The sequence below is a fragment of the Zosterops lateralis genome (genome assembly GCF_965231275.1).
Source record: "Zosterops lateralis genome assembly, chromosome: Z".
Lineage (NCBI taxonomy): Eukaryota > Metazoa > Chordata > Aves > Passeriformes > Zosteropidae > Zosterops > Zosterops lateralis.
This window is the reverse complement of record NC_139800.1, coordinates 69,611,091-69,621,666: the sequence shown is the minus strand read 5'-3', so window position 1 is coordinate 69,621,666 and position 10,576 is coordinate 69,611,091. Positions and strand designations below refer to the sequence as shown.

At 45.3% G+C, this 10,576-nt stretch overlaps 1 protein-coding gene across 6 annotated transcripts in view; it reads left to right on the top strand.

Moving 5' to 3' along the window:
• The first annotated feature begins 216 nt into the window (after positions 1 to 216).
• The window catches only part of PAM (peptidylglycine alpha-amidating monooxygenase), a 123,744-nt gene continuing 113,384 nt past the window's right edge, over positions 217 to 10,576 (top strand). For 4 of the 6 annotated variants that reach the window (XM_083883404.1, XM_083883402.1, XM_083883403.1 and 1 more), the window contains exon 1: positions 217 to 329. The gene's annotated coding sequence lies outside the window, so the exon portion shown is untranslated. The remainder of the gene's footprint in view (positions 330 to 10,576) is intronic. The other 2 variants (XM_083883400.1, XM_083883401.1) reach the window with 2 other exon arrangements.

Sequence of the window (10,576 nt, the reverse complement as noted above, 5' to 3'; positions counted from 1 at the left end):
ACACCGAGCCCTCCCCGGGGCCGGCAGACCTTCCCCCGCGCACCCCGGGCGGGCGGCCCCCGAGGCTCCGGCGCGGAGCGGGGCAGGGCGGGCCGGGACAGCGCCCCCCGGCGGCGCAGCCGGGCACGGCCCCCGGGCCGACGTGAGCGGCGCCGCGTCCCCCGCGCCGGGCAGGGCGGGCAGGGCGGGCAGGGCGGGCGGGGCGCGGGGGCGGTCCCGGGGCGGGGCAGGAAGGGGGGTCGCGGCGGTAGACCCCGCTGTCGGTGTCGCCGCCGGCAGTGGGAGGGGAGGCCGGCCGGGAGTCGGTGGCGTTGGCGCACGTTCCTCCCGTGAGTTCCACCTGCGCCGCGTTCGTCCGGGGTCCGCGGGGAGGGGAGGAGCGCGGCCGGGGGTACTTTGAGTTGCGGGGGCTCTCCGGAGCGCGGCAGCCGTGCCGGTGCGGGTCCCGCGCCTTGGCCAGAGGCGGCCCGGCCGCGCTCGGCGCTGCCCTGCCCTGCCCGGGCACACGTGCGGCGGCCCCGCCGCTCCCTGCGCGCTGCCCGAGGCGCGCCGCCGACCGCGGGGCTCTGGGGGCGGCTTCCCGGACACCGCTCAGCACCGCCGGGGGCCGCTCAGCACCGCCGGGGCCGTGCGGGTGCCGGGAGCAGCTCAGCACCGCCGGGGCCCCTCAGCACCGCCGGGAGCAGCTCAGCACCGCCGGGGCCGTGCGGGTGCCGGGAGCAGCTCTTCCCCTGCGGACTGCGGCAGTCCCCATCCCGCCCTTCCCGTCCCCGGCCGAGCACCGCCGCCGCCGCCGCCGCCTGAGGGGGGGATGCGGCAGAGCCTCCCCCGCTCTCCCTGCCGGGACTTTGTGTCCCGTGCGGGGCCCCGGAGGGACGAGCCTCCCCGGGACGGCCGGGGCACGCCCGCCCAAGTTTCCCGTGGCGCCGCCGGCCCCAGCCCCGGCGGGCAGAGAGTCCCGGGCCGGCGCCTGCCCTGGCCCGGCTGTGAGGGGCCGGGGAACGCGGCTGAGGGGCAGACAGAGCCCCTCCGGAGCCGGCACTGCCCCGCCCGCCCTGTCACTGCCGCACCTCCCTGCGCCCGGCCCCGGGGAGCGCTCAACTGCTCTCATTTTGTTACTTTCGACTTCCAGCTGTTTCGAGTTGGATATGGTTCCCAATAGTCCCTGGGAGTGGCTTTTATTTTTTGTTTGTATTTTTTTTTAAAGCCTTCGCTTCTCATTCTGTTCATTTAAAACTCACGTATTACTTTTAGGCATTACTGTCACAGTATGGGTATGTTCAGTGTATCAATCCCTCGCAAACTGATTCGCAGGTATTTTTGAGGGTGCCAGATAAGTGTGCACTTGGCAGAGCGTGGCTGTGGCTGAGAAATGCTCGGCGAGGGGGTGAGGGTGGGTCCCGCCGCTCCTCGGCTGTGTAAAGCCACGGCCAGGTCTGGGACTGGCTCAGGACTGCAAACACAGCCTGCCAGCATTGCATTGGCAGCTTGGGAGGTTTTACCATACACTATTTCTGCATTGCCTGCTGTGTGCTTGCAGATGAGTGTTCTTACAGATTGGAGTAAAAAAAAGAAAAGATAAGTCACTGGCATTAATTAGTATTTTTAAGCTACTTGTTAAAAAAAAAAAAAAGTGTTTGGCATGGAAATGGAAGTCTTACAGGCATTTTTAATATCACACGTCTCTATGATCTGTCACTTGATATGAATCAGGTGTTTGTTTCTTCTTTGATTTGGGGCGTTCCTTTTCAGTCTTTGCAGAGGTTTTCGCGTTAAAAACGTCAGTAATAAATATATAGCTTTCAGGAAATTGCAGTTTAATACCAAAATTTTAACTGAACTTAATTTTTTAAGTACTTATGTGTTGGATTCTTATTTGTATTTCTGTTTTGTGCTGTAGATCTGAAATCGTGAGTCTGTCTTGTACTGTAAATCTGAAATCAGGAGCTAGTTTTCAGAAATAACTTTGCTGGAAGACTAAAGCCGACTAATTCGCTGACTAGAACATGCAGAAAAAATGAAAAGTGGGTTGAATTTAGGCCACAGGTACTCACCCAGCTTCTTTGATGTGATGATTTCACTCTTGGGACAGGGGAAAATGAGAGATCTAGGAGGTAAGAGTTGGCAAGTAGCCAAAAACAGATAAGTCCTTTCATCTATGGAGGTAGAGGTCTGCACAAATGTATGTGCAAGCAGGCTTTAAGGAATCTCAGAGATCCAATCCAAAATACAAACCCACCATTTTGATGCTTTATCTGCTTTCTTGTCAAGTGAGATAATCTCAGGGCTGCCAAGTGTCAAATAATACAAGATGGGATTGAATCTGCTTGTTGTAGAGGTTATTTCCCTGCATGTGGCTGACACCACAGAATGGTCAGTGAGAGGATGTTTTTTTCTTGATTCCTTAGAGGTGAATCCAAAGCAGCTGTTTTGTAAAATGTATACATATTGGAAACAATTCTTATCATATTGTTTCCTTTTACATGTAGTAATGGCTCAAAAGGTGCTAATAGGTTGGGATGTTTTCTGAAGTTCTCATTTTATAGATTGACAGAAGTATTCATGTTGCATATTCAAAAATGATGGCATGCACAATACAGTTAAGACTATACTTAAAAGGAATTTCATAACTTGCCAGATTTCCATTTAATCCTTAATTGGATCTGACCATTGCTTGTGATATTCAAGATGAATAAATCTCTTGGGATGCTTATAGTAGTACTATCCAAAGTTACAAGTACTACAAACAGAGTTCTGAAACATATCACAAATTAAGCCAAACAAGCTAGAAAAAGTATTTCTAGTGTATACTTTAAAACAACTGCTAACAGTTAAGATTAAATACTTAAAAGATTGGCATATACCATATCTGCCATATTCTGTATGGTACTGATAGGCTGTACCATGTGAATTGTCTTGTGTCTTGAGGACAAGATATAGTGCTGGCTGATCTGAGCAAATTGTTGCTAGACTGGTTTACCAGCCTGGTCTAGTGTGACAATCTGTATAGTCAAAATATTCTGAGTAATTTTAAAAATGTCTCTGCTTAAGGCATCCAAGTTCAGTCTAATGTTGAAGTGGCAGAAAGAAACACTGGACATTGTCTAACTAGTTAGGAAAACTAAATGTTTTCCTCATGCTCCGGAGCTTGAGTCAATCAAATGAATGTAGGCACAACTTTTTTCAGAATTTCAAGGCACAACCAAGTATTTTTCTCCTTTTTTCTCTCCTTTTTTTCTTCTTTTTTCTCTTTTTCCTGTCCCCCTCCCCTCTTTTTATTCTTTTTATTCCTCCCCCTTTCTCTTTTTTGTCTTCTTCTTCCCCCTCTTTTTTACCTTTATTCTTTTTTTTTTCCCTTTTTACTTTTTCTTTCCTCAATACCTTTTTCATCATTTTCCCCCTTCTTTGTTGCTTTCCCCCACTTCCGTCACCTTCTCCCTCTGTTTTGCTTTTCCTTACCACTTTTCACCTTTTCCTCCCCCTTTCACACTTTCCCCCCACCTCTTTTTCTCTTCCTTTTTGTTTTTTATCTCCTTTCTAAGGCAATCAGGACATAAAAAATTGAAATACATAGGGCAGCAGTGAGAATGTTCAACATACTTCTTAATGAATAATGCCCTTCATTTCTCTGTGTTGAGTGAAGGACTCTGTTTCATTTCCTGTCAACAATCTTGCCTGTACTCAAATACAGTTTCTTCCAATGGGCCAAGGTAAACAGGAGAGGGTGCTGAATTAACTAAAAGCACTTTCCTGCAGAAAGATGTAAAAGTTTTACTTGAAAAACTTGATTCAATAGATCTCAAATTTTATGGGTTACTTTATAGCTTATTTGAAACAAATATTTCAATGTGATTTTGTATTAAAGGCATGTGGGACTGCAAATGTGGAGCGCTTTTGTTATGACAAAATTCTGGAAGCATCAAGTAGGATTTTGAGATATATCCTGGGACCATGTGAGCAAAGAACAAGTACTCACAAAAATCATGTAGTATATATGGGAAACAGAATTTATGGTTAGTGCTGGTTTTTTAAACACTGTTTTTCAGGTATACATCTAAAATTTTGGGGTTTATTATTACTAGTGTTGAGAAATATAAGTTGAGTAGAGATTCTCTTTCAAATCTGTGTGAGACAGTGAATGAAATTGAACACTAGGCTCTGAAAGGATACACATAGATTGTATATGAAGAGATGCCAGATGAAAGCAAGCTCTTCCAATTTATTTAATAGGTGAAGGTCAGGCAGTGTGTTTCTAAGGAAGACACTTAACAGTCATTAGGTGGGAGAGCTTTGTTGCAGCCCTGTGAGCACTTGCTGTGCATTGTAGGGGAAGGGGTTTTCTCGCTTTCCCACCACCCATCAATTTATCAGTTGGCAATGAAACTATTCAGCAGAACCCACCATTTTATACAAAGAACAAAGTGCGTTTTGCTGAAACTGAAAGGCCATAAATGATAACTTAGTCTGTTCCTGCTGCAATGGTGAATGAAGTTCCTGCATTTTAGGCAACAGATGTCACTTGGCAAGTGCTCTGGTTTAAGATGCCAAGGACCTGCAGTAGCCAGAGTGTGCCACCATATTGAGATGAGAGTTTAAAGTGCAGCATCTCACAATGGATCACTGGATAGGTAGAAACATGACTTCTATTTTTGAACAAGTTAATTTTCATAAACTTGTGTTTGAAATCTCATAGATTTTTTTTTATACTGTTGCTTTTACAGTCCTGCATTTATGAGGACCAGGACAGATGGCTAGCTCATCAGTGTAATTACTTGCAGTGGCAAGGGAGAAAGGGATGCTGGCTAACAAGTCCTCACTGTGTCTTTTGGTTTATTCTTGACTGGTAATGATGTTGTGTGATCTTTGCTGTGTTTATCCTCCATTTGGACAAAGAATGCTGAAGGTGATGTTGAGTCATATCATATTTGTTGATCCATGAATGTGGTATGGTCTCATACTCCATCACTACCTCCCGGTTCCACTCCGCAGTTATGAATTTTTTTTTTTGGATGTTGTGGTTCCTCTTGGTTGTCTCAGTCCTGTTCTAGTGTTTTAGTCTATGCTCTTGTGCATTCATGGTCCTAGTGTAGTACTTTACAAGTACTTTACTGCAGAAATCCCTACAAAAGAATGATATCTCAAAAGTTTGTCTGTTGTAAAATCCTCTATCTTTGTGTGAGAGTCCCTAGTGTGTAGGGTTAATCAAGACTTAAATAAGAAAAAAAAAGTTTTTTTCTGACAGTCGTATGTTGCAAGTGGCCTACTTGCTTTCAGTCTTCTGTATTGTGTATGCCTCAGGTCTTCAGACTTGAACAAAAAAGGGATTGTTAGTCTTTCATACTTGGGAACAAAAAGGGATTATGAGGAAATTTTATATTGAATTTAAGGTTTGTGATTTTTTTTTTTTTATTTTTTTTTCAGCACAGGACCAGATTAACACTAGAGGGCCACTACAAAACTATAGAAGATTTGTTTTGCTCTTACCCTTCCACCCACATATAAAAATGGAGGGGGGAGGGTTGTTAGCTGTACATTTGCTTTCTGTTGCAGACCACTAAGTAATGTCCTTTGATCCATATGATAAAACAATTATTCATCTTAAACATTAGGACCTACAGCATACACTTCCTGGCTTGTTTCAAAAATTTCAGTCTAATTTTCGATCTAAATTATTCACAGTCTTTGTATACATTGTTCTTGTTTAGTATCATTCAGTGGCTTAATTCTTGGCTTGTTCTCTGTATATACGTCTGTTTAGAGAACAGTCGTGTTTACTTTTAGACTTCATATTGTTGGGCTGAAAAGTCCAGATTGTTTTTGTTTCATTACATGCTGAGAAAAATAGGAGCTTATTGGGTTCAGCTTGGAAAAGAGAGGGCTGAATGTGACCCCATTGCAGACTACAGCTTCCTCAAGGGAGGAAGTGGAACGGATGGTGCAGATCTGCTCTCTCTGGGAAACAGTAGTAGGACACAAGGAAGAGGAATGAAGCTGAGTCAGAGGAAGCTCAGATATACAGATAAAAGGCTACATTTATGAAAACAGTTAATGAAATTACCACTTGTAATCCTATTTCAATTGTCTTTCTTTAACCATTCATTTTGAGTTGGATTTTTTTTCCACATCTTCTAATCTACTTTCCTCACATTTAATGATCCCTCATGCTATAGTATGGATGAAAAAATAGTTAATCCCCCCACTCCTGACCAGTTCCACTGCATTTTCTTTTGTCTTGGGGAATGATCTTTTGTTTCATCAAAGAAAAATGGTATAATTTGCTAAGATAATGTAAATAAGTTTATATGCAATTTTTTTCTGCCACTCTGTTTCTAATTTCTCTCTGTTTCTAATTTCTCTCTGTTTCTAATTTCCCTCTGTTTCTGATTATTTTTTTTCTTCAGTATCTATTTGATTTCTTTTTCTGTTTGATCAGTTTTAATAAAGCATGTTTATTGAAACTTAGGCGGAATAATGTACTCGTAAGAAGCAGCAGGTCCAAGGTACATTTCTAAACTACAGGATGATGGTCAGCCTTGAAGGTTTAGAAGGCTGTCTCGTACTTCCCACAGTAAGTTTCTGTGGTCTACAGACTGTAACATCGACAAGTTACTGAATATTGGTAATGAAGTCTTACAGTTGAAGGTTGAGGTGTTACTTTGCTGTGAAGAGAATAAGAGAAGGGGAAACAGAGAGTAGAAGAGAATGTAGTTAGGAGAAGTAGGTGAACTGGGGAGGAGAGGAAGAGTTGTGTTTAAGGTCAGTCTGTGGGAGCAGATGGGGGTCAGTCTGCAAAGAAATGTGGTGTCTGTAGATACTATTGGGACCATGACCTGGTAGCAGAGGGAGAAACTGCGAACTCTTGGGATGGGCTGACAAGCATCTGGATCAAGGGAAGAAGACTAACAGGAGATGGGCTTATATGAACTAGTGACTGAAAAAAACTGAAGTGAAAGACTGTGAGGTTGAAAATCAGGCTAACGTGAAGTGAGGTGGAAGAGAAAAGGAAAGACTGAGTGGAATGGGCTATGCAACTAACCTGTGTCACAGCAAATGTATTACTTCTCATGTCTTTAACAGGTATTTAAAGGACTGCATTAATAATTATTGAAAATAGTCAAATGCTTTGTTCTGTGAGATTCATTAACATGCATTCATAATTCAGCATAATTGGTATACAGTTAGGCTTACCTTCTTCATCCTCATCTTTTCAGGAAGCCACAGCTTTTTTTTTTTTTTTTAGAAGCACACACCCATCTATCATTTGTAGTTCCTTCCTGTACCCCTTCCCAGTTAAGTTAACACTTTATCAAACTGCACCTTTATGGTTTCATCAGGTACAGTTCAGGTACTGAAGGTAGTTGTAGTTCAGTGTTTTATCAATAACAACAACAGTGCTTATTGCTTTGTGACTGTTTCAGAATGTCAGTGATTATTTTGTTTTACAAGTCAGCTTGCTTTAATAGCTGAACCTCGTTCATGTGCCCTAAAGCAGGAGTGAAGAAGAGGAATTTGAAAACAGATCAAGTCAGCCTTGCCTGCTTACAGCAGTCCACTTAAAGAGGGGTGGGAAACCTAGTGTTTGTTTTAAATCTCGGCTCTGTTGCAGACTTTTATGTTATATTCTTTAGTTTTCCATGGGTTATTTATATTCAGATTGCTTAAATTCAGTTGGTTTTAATTCCTTTTGCAAGCATGTTGTACCCTGACCTCAAATTAAGGAGATGGATTTTATGGTACTAAGAATCCCAATCTCATTATGGAAGAGATTAAGGATTTATGCTGGATTTTAAAGCATACTTTTTATCCTGACTTGAAATACTTTCTGCTTGTTTACTGTTGTTTTTACTGAGACAATGTTAATGTATTTTAATCATGAGAATGTTAATTTACTCTACGCTTTTCTGAAGAACTTCCTGTAGTACCTGGTTTGGGAGAACCCAGCTGTTCATATATAACATAGCTTTTACCACACATGACAGTTACCGGAATGTTAATGAAACAGTGATTTCCAGTTTTGTTTCTTTTTTGGGGGAAAAAAAAAAAAAAAAAAAAAAAAAAAAGGCATTTTGTCTTTTCTTTGACTATCTCACCCAACTTTCTCCCTGTGAGATTATTGTAGGATCACAGAGTGGTTGGGGTGGCAGGGAGCCTTTGGAGATGATGTGGTGTAAGTTCACCCTCAGTTAAATAGGACCAGCTATATCAGGTTGCATATGACTGTTTTCACTCAGTTTTGAGTAGTAGTTCAAGACTCACAGCTCCTCTTCGCAATCTTTTCTCATGCTTGACCACTCTTACAAGGAGCAGGTATTCTTTTTAGCGTGTAGAATTTCTTCTGGTTCACTTTATCCCTGTTGACCGTTTTCCAGACAGCAGACACTGCTGACCAAAGTCTGGCATGCTTTGATCCCATGCTGTAGCAGCACGGGTGGATGGCACATTGGTGCTGCCTTCCCAAAAGCGTCTCCTGCTCAGGCAGGCACACACACATCAGCCATGGATAGCTGTCCACGAGTGAAAGACGGGAAGGGCCTTCTCTAGGGAGACCCAGTGGGGTTATTGAGGCCACACGCTGAAGAGGTCCAGGGACAAAACACCCTGAACAGTGGAGGGTCCAGGCTTAAGTATGGGGTGAGAGGGGTGGAGCAGGGCGGGGTGTGCTCGGTGTGGGGTGTGCTCGGTGTCGGTGTGGAGTGTGCTCGGTGTCGGTGCCGGGCAGGGTGTGATCGCTGCCGGCCCCTCGGGCGGCGGGACACGGCCTGAGGGAGGAGAGCGGGCCCGGGAGGCGCGGAACGCTGCCGGGATCGGCGGAGCGGGGCCGGGGGCGGGCGGGAAGGCGGGAATGGGGCGGGAATGGGGCGGGCAGGGCACAGGGAGAAGGGAGGAGGAGCACAGGGAGAAGGGAGGAGGAGCACAGGGAGAAGGGAGGAGGAGCACAGGGAGGCGGGACAGGCGAGGGGAGGGCAGGACGCGGCTCGGGGGTCACCGGGGCCCGGCCGAGGCCCAGAGACAGGGAGGGCGAGACATGAGGGACAGCGAGGGCAGAAGAGCCAAGAGGGGCTGGGCCGGGGCAAAAAGGACAAAAACCAGGCTGGGCCAGAGTAAGAAGCAGACCTCAAGCCTGGGCAAAAAGATAAAACCAAAAGTCCCAACATAGAAAGCCCTGACTCAAAAAGCCCCAGAGCTTGTAACTGAGCTATTTTTATGCCCCTGTCTCCTCCCTGCTGTCAGGAGACCACTGGCCCAGCCCAGTGTCCCACTGCAGTCCCTGGCTGGAGACCTTTTTCCACCTGCCTGGAGAACCCCTCTGGAGGGTGCAGTGACCCTGGAGATCTCCTGCTGCCGGCCTGTCCCGGGTCAGACATGAACTGGTGCCAGGCAAAGTCTCCCCAGGGACAAGGCTTTCCTCCAGCTTGTCCTGGGCCACTCCTGCAAGTGACAGTGCAAGCCCTGCCCCACATGTCTCAGACAAACACTGTTGAGGCAGAATCAAAATTAAATTGGTTCTTCACATAGTGGCCGTGAGTTATTATGGTCTTGATTGCGTGGTCTTTCTTTCAATTTCTTTCATTGATTACTAACTTTAGCATACCAAAGATGTTTCAACATTTTAGTTTGTATGACAGAATGTTAGTAACTCTCACTGATGAGATTATGGTTATTTTGTTCTGTGAGAGGTCAGTAGTACACAGCAAGGGCAAGGTAAAGCAATCTCTTGAAGGGCCATTACAGCATGGAGACCTTCCCCCACATACGCACTTTCAAGGCTCCCTTTGTGGTCATCTTTGGATATTGATCAGCTCTGGCCTTTTGGTTCCCACGGGAGTGTCCTTTGTGCCCAAAACTATGCTGGGCAGGTGTGACTGAGCATCAGTATCACTGCCATGTTGCCAGCAGATGTTGCTGTGAGTTTAACTGGGAATTCCCAGGGAGAATGCCCACATCTGCTCTCTGTTGAAGGAATGAGAAATATGATTTTTGCAAAATATATATTGTAGAACATATTAAGGAATATTGGCGAAGTGCTCTGAAATTAAGGATGTAATTTCTGGGACCTAGGCCAGTATCTTGGCAGAAATCACTGTAAACAAGATTGTCCTTCCAATACCAAGGTGCACCACCATCTTCTGTCTCATACAGGAACCTGGTGTCTGTTGCTGTAGTTTCTAAGTGCTGTAACCTTGGACTCATGCCCTCCTATTCAGAATTATTAATGTTCTTGTGAGCACTGTTGGCTAAATCCACCAAAGGGCAGGTAGGTGGAAGAATTCACAACTGGTTTTTGTTAAGTTTTTTAGTATGCTTTACTAAACTTGCTCCACAAGGTTGATAGGGATATGTGATAAACTCACGTTACCTGGTGTTCACCATCCAGCAACTGGACCATTTCTCCTGGAAATGGCAACCCTTATTTGATTGTGCAAGTGGGAACACCTAACCATTGATATAAACATCAAGATCTTTCACAATAACCTTCTGATTGGCAGGGGAGGTAGGCAATACAGTCAGGTGTATCTGCCAGCACCAGTATTTATTGTAAACCCTTTTGGAAGTGGCCCAGTGTAATGTCTGTCAG